Below are 8,220 nucleotides of genomic sequence, written 5' to 3'. Positions count from 1 at the left end.
CCCAAGCTATCTACATAATGCTCACCTCACATTGCACCAGTGACTCATAGTTGCCAGTCAGACTCTGAAAATCAAAGATCAAGTTACTTCAACTGATGACACTTTCAGCACAGGTGGTTGTCCAGGACAAGAAGTGTCCTGGAGTTCCAACATGGAACAGGATGTTCACTCCACTTGACTGACATGTCCTGCCAGACTCACCTGCTCAGCATTCACTATTTTCCCTTGCGCTAACGTCACTTTATTTTATGGGTAATTCTAGCCAAGTATTGCTTGAGACTTTAGATAATTTATTGAAAAGTTTGAGTTAACCCTAATCCTACTTTTATCCCACCAGATCTGATTATTTTAACACTGCATATTCAATAATCAATTATTAAATGTATAGAATGAATTAATTTATATACTTTATCAAATTGGGTTTTATGCTAACTTACTAAATATTTGATTAAATTAGATGTTTGCCTATAGACTTACCCTAACATTGCTCGTCTTGAGATCCACATATTGGATTGGATTTGTTTATTGTCACGTGTACCGAGGTACAGTGAAAAGTATTTTTCTGCGAGCAGCTCAACAGATCATTAAGTACATGGGAAGAAAAGGGAAGAAAAGAAAATACATAGTAGGGCAACACAAGGTATACAATGTAACTACATAAGCACCGGCATCGGATGAAGCATACAGGGTGTCGTGTTAATGAGGTCAGTCCATAAGAGGGTCATTTAGGAGTCTGGTAACAGCGGGGAAGAAGCTGTTTTTGAGTCTGTTCGTGCGTGTTCTCAGACTTCTGTATCTGCTGCCCTATGGAAGAAGTTGGAAGAGTTAGTAAGCAGGGTGGGAGGGGTCTTTGATTTTGCTGCTCGCTTTCCCCAGGCAGCGGGAGGTGTAAATGGAGTCAATGGATGGGAGGCAGGTTCGTGTGATGGACTGGGCAGTGTTCACGACTCTCTGAGGTTTCTTGCGGTCCTGGGCCGAGCAGTTGCCATACCAGGCTGTGATGCAGCCAGATAGGATGCTTTCTATGATGCATCTGCAAAAGTTGGTAAGGGTTAATGTGGACATGCCGAATTTCCTTAGTTTCCTGAGCAAGTAGAGGCACTGTTGTGCTTTCTTGGTGGTAGCGTCGACGTGGGTGGACCAGGACAGATTTTTGGAGATGTGCACCCCTAGGAATTTGAAACTGCTAACCATCTCCACCTCGGCCCCGTTGATGCTGACAGGGGTGTGTACAGTACTTTGCTCCCTGAAGTCAATGACCAGCTCTTTAGTTTTGCTGGCATTGAGGGAGAGATTGTTGTCGCTGCACCACTCCACTAGGTTCTCTATCTCCCTCCGGTATTCTGACTCGTCGTTATTCGAGATCCAGCCCACTATGGTCGTATTGTCAGCAAACTTGGAGATGGAGTTGGAACCAAATTTTGCCATGCAGTCGTGTGTACAGGGAGTAGAGTAGGGGACTAAGTACACAGCCTTGCAGGGCCCCGGTATTGAAGACTATTCTGGAGGAGGTATTGTCGTTCATTCTTACTGATTGCGGTCTGTTGGTCATAAAATAGAGGATCCATTTGCAGAGTGGGGAGCCAAGTCCTAGGTTTTGGAGCTTTGATATGAGCTTGGCTAGGATTATGGTGTTGGAGTCGGAGCTGTAGTCAATAAATACGAGCCTGATGTAGGAGTCCTTGTTGTCGAGATGCTCTAGGGATGAGTGTAGGGCCAGGGAAATGGTGCCTGCTGTGGACCGGTTGCGGCAGTATGTGAATTGTAGTGGATCAATGTGTTCTGGGAGTATGGAGGTGATGCGCTTCATGCTCCTTGGCATCACTGCACACTGATCTAATAGCCCTCCAGAGCCACTGTCAAAATGAGTGAATCTTGTATGCTAACAGGTATATACCACCTAGGGCAGCAAAGCCAACACCCTGCACTCACCCTGGTCTACCCAAGAGTAAGGTTGCTCAACCTGACTCTGGAGACACCACACAAATGTGCTAGCTATCTGCGTCCAGTATGTCATGAGGATTATTTCTGGGCTGTTGAGATAATAAGTCTTTACTGTCACAAGTAGGCTTACATTAACACTGCAATGAAGTTACTGGTGAAAAGCCCCAAGTCGCCACACTCTGGTGCCTGTTCTCGTACAACTGAGGGAGAATTCAGAATGTCAAATTCACCTAACAACATGTCTTTCGGGGCTTGTGGGAGGAAACCCACGCAGATTTGGAGAGAAAGTGCAGACTCCGCACAGACAGTGACCCAAGCCAGGAATTGAACCTGGGATCCTGGAGCTGTGAAGCAACTGTGCTAACCAGCTCAAGTGATTTTCTATGCTGCACATACCAAATCTCCTGATGTCCACAGGGACAATATCCTCCTGAAAGAACACCAGCAACTGACAGCTAATGAAGCACTCCACTTGCCAGAGGACCTCAAAACAAAACTGTGCACTTGCCTGAAATCTTGCAACCCTCCCGTAAGACATTTCACACCTTTCAAACTGACCGTCCCACCTCTTAATGGTACACTTCCTGGCTGATTGCAATCTAATAACTGGCCTGAGTGGTCAGGTCCCAAGTTTCAGCCTTTGACAGAAAACCTGGACAACCAGGGAAGATGTAGCCACATTCACAAGCACAAATTGGAACTGTGGCCATACCAAGTTAGGCCATCGTCCACATACTGAACTTCTATACTTGAAAATCCATTCCTGGTGGCATCACAACCACTGAAACTGTTGGTTTGTTAGTGCCTCTCCCCGACTGCACTATTCCTAGCCTTCACTCCTTATGATGCTCTGCCTCGTGCTCTCTGACCCACCCACCACTTGTGTTTCACCTGCCACACGAATGTTTTTGGGGGTACTTTTTGTGAACTACATTTGTATTCTAATTCTCTTTGCCAGCCTTATTGTACTTTCAATCCCTTTCAATTAACCACAATAATTTCACATTTCTAATTCTTTACCTTGGAAGGTCACTCCTTATATTGATCACAATATGAAAGCAAGGTTGCTCACCAACGTTCATGCCATTTGAGCATAGAACAAAGAACAATACAGCACAGGAACAGGCCCTGCGTCCCTCCAAGCCTGTACTGGTCATACTATCCCCCTTGCCCAAAACCCTCAGCACTACCGAGTGCCGTATCCCTCGAAACCCATCCTATCCATACATTTGTCGAGATGCCTTTTGAACGCTGGTAATGTATCTGCTTCCACAACCTCCCCTGGCAAAGCGTTCCGGGCACCCACCATCATCTGTGTAAAGAACCAGCTTGTGCATCTCCTCTAAACTTTGCCCCACGGAATTTAAACCTATGCCCCCTGCTGACTGACCCCTCCATCCTGGCAGAGGCCTGCCTATCCACTCTACCCATGCCCCTTATAATCCTGTAAACCTTTCAGGTCACCCCTCAACCTCCGTCTTTCTAATGAAAACAGTCAGAGTCTATTCAGCCTCTCCACATAGCTAACATGCTCCAGACCAGGCAACATCTTGGTAAACCTCCTCTGCACCCTCTCCAAACCCTCCTCGTAGTATGGTGACCAGAATTCTGAGCAATATTCCAAGTGCGGCCTTACCAAGGTTAGATACAACTGTAGCATGACTTGCCAGTTTTTATATTCGATGCCCTGTCTAATGAAGGCAAGCATGTCATATGCTTTCTTGACTACCTTGCCCACTGTGTTGCCACCTTCAAAGATCTGTGGACCTGCATGCCCAGATCGCTCTGACTTTCTATATTCCTAAGAGTTTCGCGATTTACGGTATATTTCCCCTCTATGTTAGACCTACCAAAATACTTTACCTCACATTTGTCTGGATTAAACTCTATTTGCCATTTCTGTCCAAATCTCCAACCTATCTATGTCCTGCTGTATCCTCTGACAATCCTCAACACCATTTGCCACTCCACCAGCCTTGGTGTCATCCACGAACTTACTAATCAGACTAGCTACATTTTCCTCCAAATCGTTGATGTACACTACAAACAAGAGGCCTCAGCACCGATCCCTGTGGAACACCACTAGTCACAACCTTCCATTCAGAAAAACACCCTTCTACTGCTACCCTTTGCCTTCTGCAACTGAGCCAGTTCTGCATCCATCTTGCCACCTCATCTCTGATCCAGTGTTACTTCACCTTTTGTACCAGTCTGCCATGAGGCACCTTGTCAAAGGCTTTACTGAAGTCCATGTAAACAACATCCACCGCCCTCCCCACATCAATCATCTTTGTCACCTCCTCAAAAAACCCGATCAAGTTAGTGAGGCACGACCTCCCCTTCACAAAACTATGCTATCGCTAATGAGTCAATTTGTTTCCAAATGGGTATAAATCCTGTTCCTGAGAGTTTTTTCCAATATTTTACCTACTATTGACATGAGGCTCACCGGCATAGAGTTGCCTGGATTATCCCTGCTACCTTTCTTAAACTGTACCACATTAGCTATTCTCCAGTCTTCTGGGATCTCACCTGCAGCCAATGAGGATACAAAGAGGATATTTGGGGGCAGCACGGTAGCATTGTGGATAGCACAATTGCTTCACAGCTCCAGGGTCCTAAGTTCGATTCCGGCTTTGGTCACTGTCTGTCCGGAGTCTGCACATCCTCCCAGTGTGTGTGTGGGTTTCTTCCGGGTGCTCCGGTTTCCTCCCAGTCCAAAGATGTGCAGGTTAGGTGGATTAGCTATGCTAAAATGCCCTTAGTGTTCGGTGGGGTTACTGGGTTATGGGGATCGGGTGGAGGTGTTGACCTTGGGTAGGGTGCTCTTTCCAAGAGCCGGTGCAATCCCGATGGGCCGAATGGCCTCCTTCTGCACTATAAATTCTATGTTAATCTATGTTAAAGATGTCAGTCAAGGTCCCAGAAATTTCTTCCCTTGCTTCCTCAGTATTTTGGGGTAAATCCCATCTGGCCCAGGAGACATATCTACCTTAGGGTGGGGTTACTGGGTTATGGGGATGGGGTGGAGGTGTGGACTTGGGTGGGGTGCTCTTTCCAAGAGCCGGTGCAGACTCGATGGGCTGAATGGCCTCCTTCTGCACTGTGGATTCTATGTATCTATAATTAATGTATTTTAAAAGACCCAATACCTCCTTCTTTTCAATGTCAACATGACCCAGACTGTCCACACACACTACCCAAGAATCATCTTCCACAAAGTCCCTTTCTTGGTGAACACTGATGCAATGTACTCATTTAGTACCTCACACCCATTTCCTCTGGCTAAACACAGATTCCCCCCACTGCCCTGAACTGGTCCAAACCTTTCTCTGGCCACTCTCTTATTTTTTTTTTTACATATGAATAAAAAGCTTTGGTATTCACCTTAATCCTACTTGCCAAGGACTTTTCATGACCCCCTTATTTCCCACTTAAGTACCTTCCTACTTTCTTCATACTCAAGCGTTTCAACTGTCCCCACCCTTCCAGACCGTACAAAAGCCTTTTTCTTTTTGACGAGGTTCACAATATCTCTCGTTATCCAAGGCTGCCTAAACTTCCCATACTTATCCTCGTTTTCTCAGGAAAGTGACTTTCCTCAATCCTAATCAACTTCCCAAGACTCCCACATATCCGATGTTGATATACCCTCCAACAGCCACACCCAATCCAAATTTTTCATTCCTGACTAATGTTATCATAATTTACCTTTCCCCAGTTTAGCACCTTAACGCGAGGATTACCCTCATCCCTATCCAAAATTACCCTAAAACTTATGGAATTGTGGTCACTATTCCTAAAATGTTCCCCTACTAAAACCTCAACCACCTGTCCAGGCTCATCCCCAATACCAGGTCCAGTACTGCCTCTTCGCTAGTCGGGCTAATTACATATTGCATCAGGAAACCTTCCTGGATACACCTTACAAGCTCTGCCCCATCCAAGCTCCGAGCACGAAGTGGGTCACTATTTTATGAAACACTTAACATTCATACTCTGGCATCAACAGGCAACAGCGCATTTTTAAAAATTCATTCCTGTGATGTGGATGTCACTGGCTGGGCCAACATTCATTGCATATCCCTAATTCCCCTTTAACTGAGTGGGTTGCCAGGTGTAGGGCATTTGAGTCAACCACATTGCTGTGTATCTGGAGTCACATATAGGCCAGCCCTAAAGGACATTTATTACCCAACAATCGACAGTGGATAATGGTCATTTGACATTTAATTCCAGGTTTTTCTCGAATTCAAATTTCACCATCTGCCATGGTGGGATTCAAACCCAGGTCCCCAGATCACTAACCTGGGTCTTTGGATTACTAATCCAGTGACAATACCATTACGCTATTACCTTCCCTGTCCTCCCAATCACAAAGTCGAGGTGTTCTTCCCTCTAGTACTAACAACATCTATGTTCAAAGGAGGAGGCTGATCCAACAAAAAATCTTCCAATAAACCAGTTGTCTTAAGTCGATCATGTCAACCACTTCAATTTATTATGTGCATCAAGACAAGCACTCCATAATACTACTGAGTATTCCCACATTCATCCTAGCATGACCAGATTAAAGCTATTCTACCTCAATCCCTTAATGACACCACGAGATCCATTTGCCAAATCAGTCATTTTGCTTCCTCACATTGCCAATTGCAACTATATAACTGTAACAGAATTTCGACAAAGTCATCCAGACTTAGCTCCGTTCAATGTCCGTTCTCTGCCCACAGCTGCTGCCTGTTCTCTGCCCACGGATGCTGCCAGACCTGCTGAGATTGTCCAGCATTTTCTGCTCGTTTCAGATTCCAGGATCTGCAGCAATTTGCCTTTAGTCAAATCTGAGTTGTGGCTTTGTGAAATGGACTGACTGACCAGTTTCACCCACGACCAGAAGAAACTTGGGTGATGCTGGAATGGGTTAGAGTTATACCCAGGTCCCAGAGGCAAAAAGGCAGTCGCTAAATCATTATGCTATCCCAAAACACTAAATATTCACTGCCTGTTTAAAAAGTCTAATATTAAATTAACAATACTCCAGGTCATTCCTCTTCTCTTGGGCAGCTCCAAATGAGTTATAACCAGCAGTCATGCCATGCCCTTGGCTTCAAGATTTGTAATTTTCCAATCAAAGCACCTCACTACGCACAAGTTAAGCCCAGACTAGCAAAAAAGCTGTATACCCCTCACCCTTCACTAACGCAGCTCCTTAATAAAACTCTGCTGATTATATCATGCAAGGTGCCTTCTGGTACTAAAAGGTCACCCAGAGCCAAATTACACATGAAACCAAAGACAAAACTACATTCATTAGAATAGCACTTGAGACATCTTTTGAAGACGGAACAGAAACCAGTTCATAATCACAAATACACTAAAAAGCTGCAATTGATCAGAAACGTATTTGGTCTATTCACTCATTAAGCTCAAAAGAAGCAGAGAGGCTGCAGAGGACTTGGATAGGTAGAAGAGTGGGCAAAGAAGTGGCAGATGGAATACAATGTGGACAAGTGACAGGTTTTGAACTCTGGTCGGAAGGAGAGGTTTAGACTATTTTCTAAATGGGAAAGGGCTTCGGAAATCAGAAGCATAAAGGGACTTAGGAGTCCTAGTTCAGGATTCCCTTAACGTTAACATGCAGGTTCACAGTTCGGAAGGCAAATGTAATGTAAGCATTCATGTTGAGAGGGCTAGAATACAAGAGCAGGGATGTACTGGTGAGGTTGTATACAAGGCTCTGGTCAGATCCCATTTGGAATATTGAGAGCAGTTTTGGGCCACTTATCTAAGAAAGAGGACTTGGAGAGGGTCCAGAGGAGGTTCACAAGGATGATCGCCGGAAGAAGGGCTTGCCATATTAGGAACAGTTCAGGACTCTGGGTCTGTACTCGATGGAGTTTATAAGGATGGGGGCGGGGGGCTTATTGAAACTTACAGAATAGATAGAGTGAACGTGGAGAGGATGTTTCCACTGATAGGAGAAACCAGAACCAGAGGGCACAGCCTCAGACTGAATGGGTCATTCTTCGAAACTGAGATGAGGAGGAATTTCTTCAGCCAGCAGGTGGTGAATCTATAGAACTCTTTGCCGCAGAAGGCTGTGGAGGCCAAATAACTGAGTGTCTTTCAGGCAGCGATAGATAGGGGACCAGGGGTTATGGGGAGAAGGCAGGAGAATTGGGATGAGAAACATACCAGTGTTGATTGAATGGCGGAACAGATCCGAAGGGTCGAATGGGCTAATTCTGCTCCTATGCCTTATGGTCTTATACCCTT

This window comes from Scyliorhinus torazame, chromosome 17 (assembly GCF_047496885.1).
Source record: "Scyliorhinus torazame isolate Kashiwa2021f chromosome 17, sScyTor2.1, whole genome shotgun sequence".
Classification (NCBI taxonomy): domain Eukaryota; kingdom Metazoa; phylum Chordata; class Chondrichthyes; order Carcharhiniformes; family Scyliorhinidae; genus Scyliorhinus; species Scyliorhinus torazame.
Note: the sequence above shows the minus strand (reverse complement) of the source record.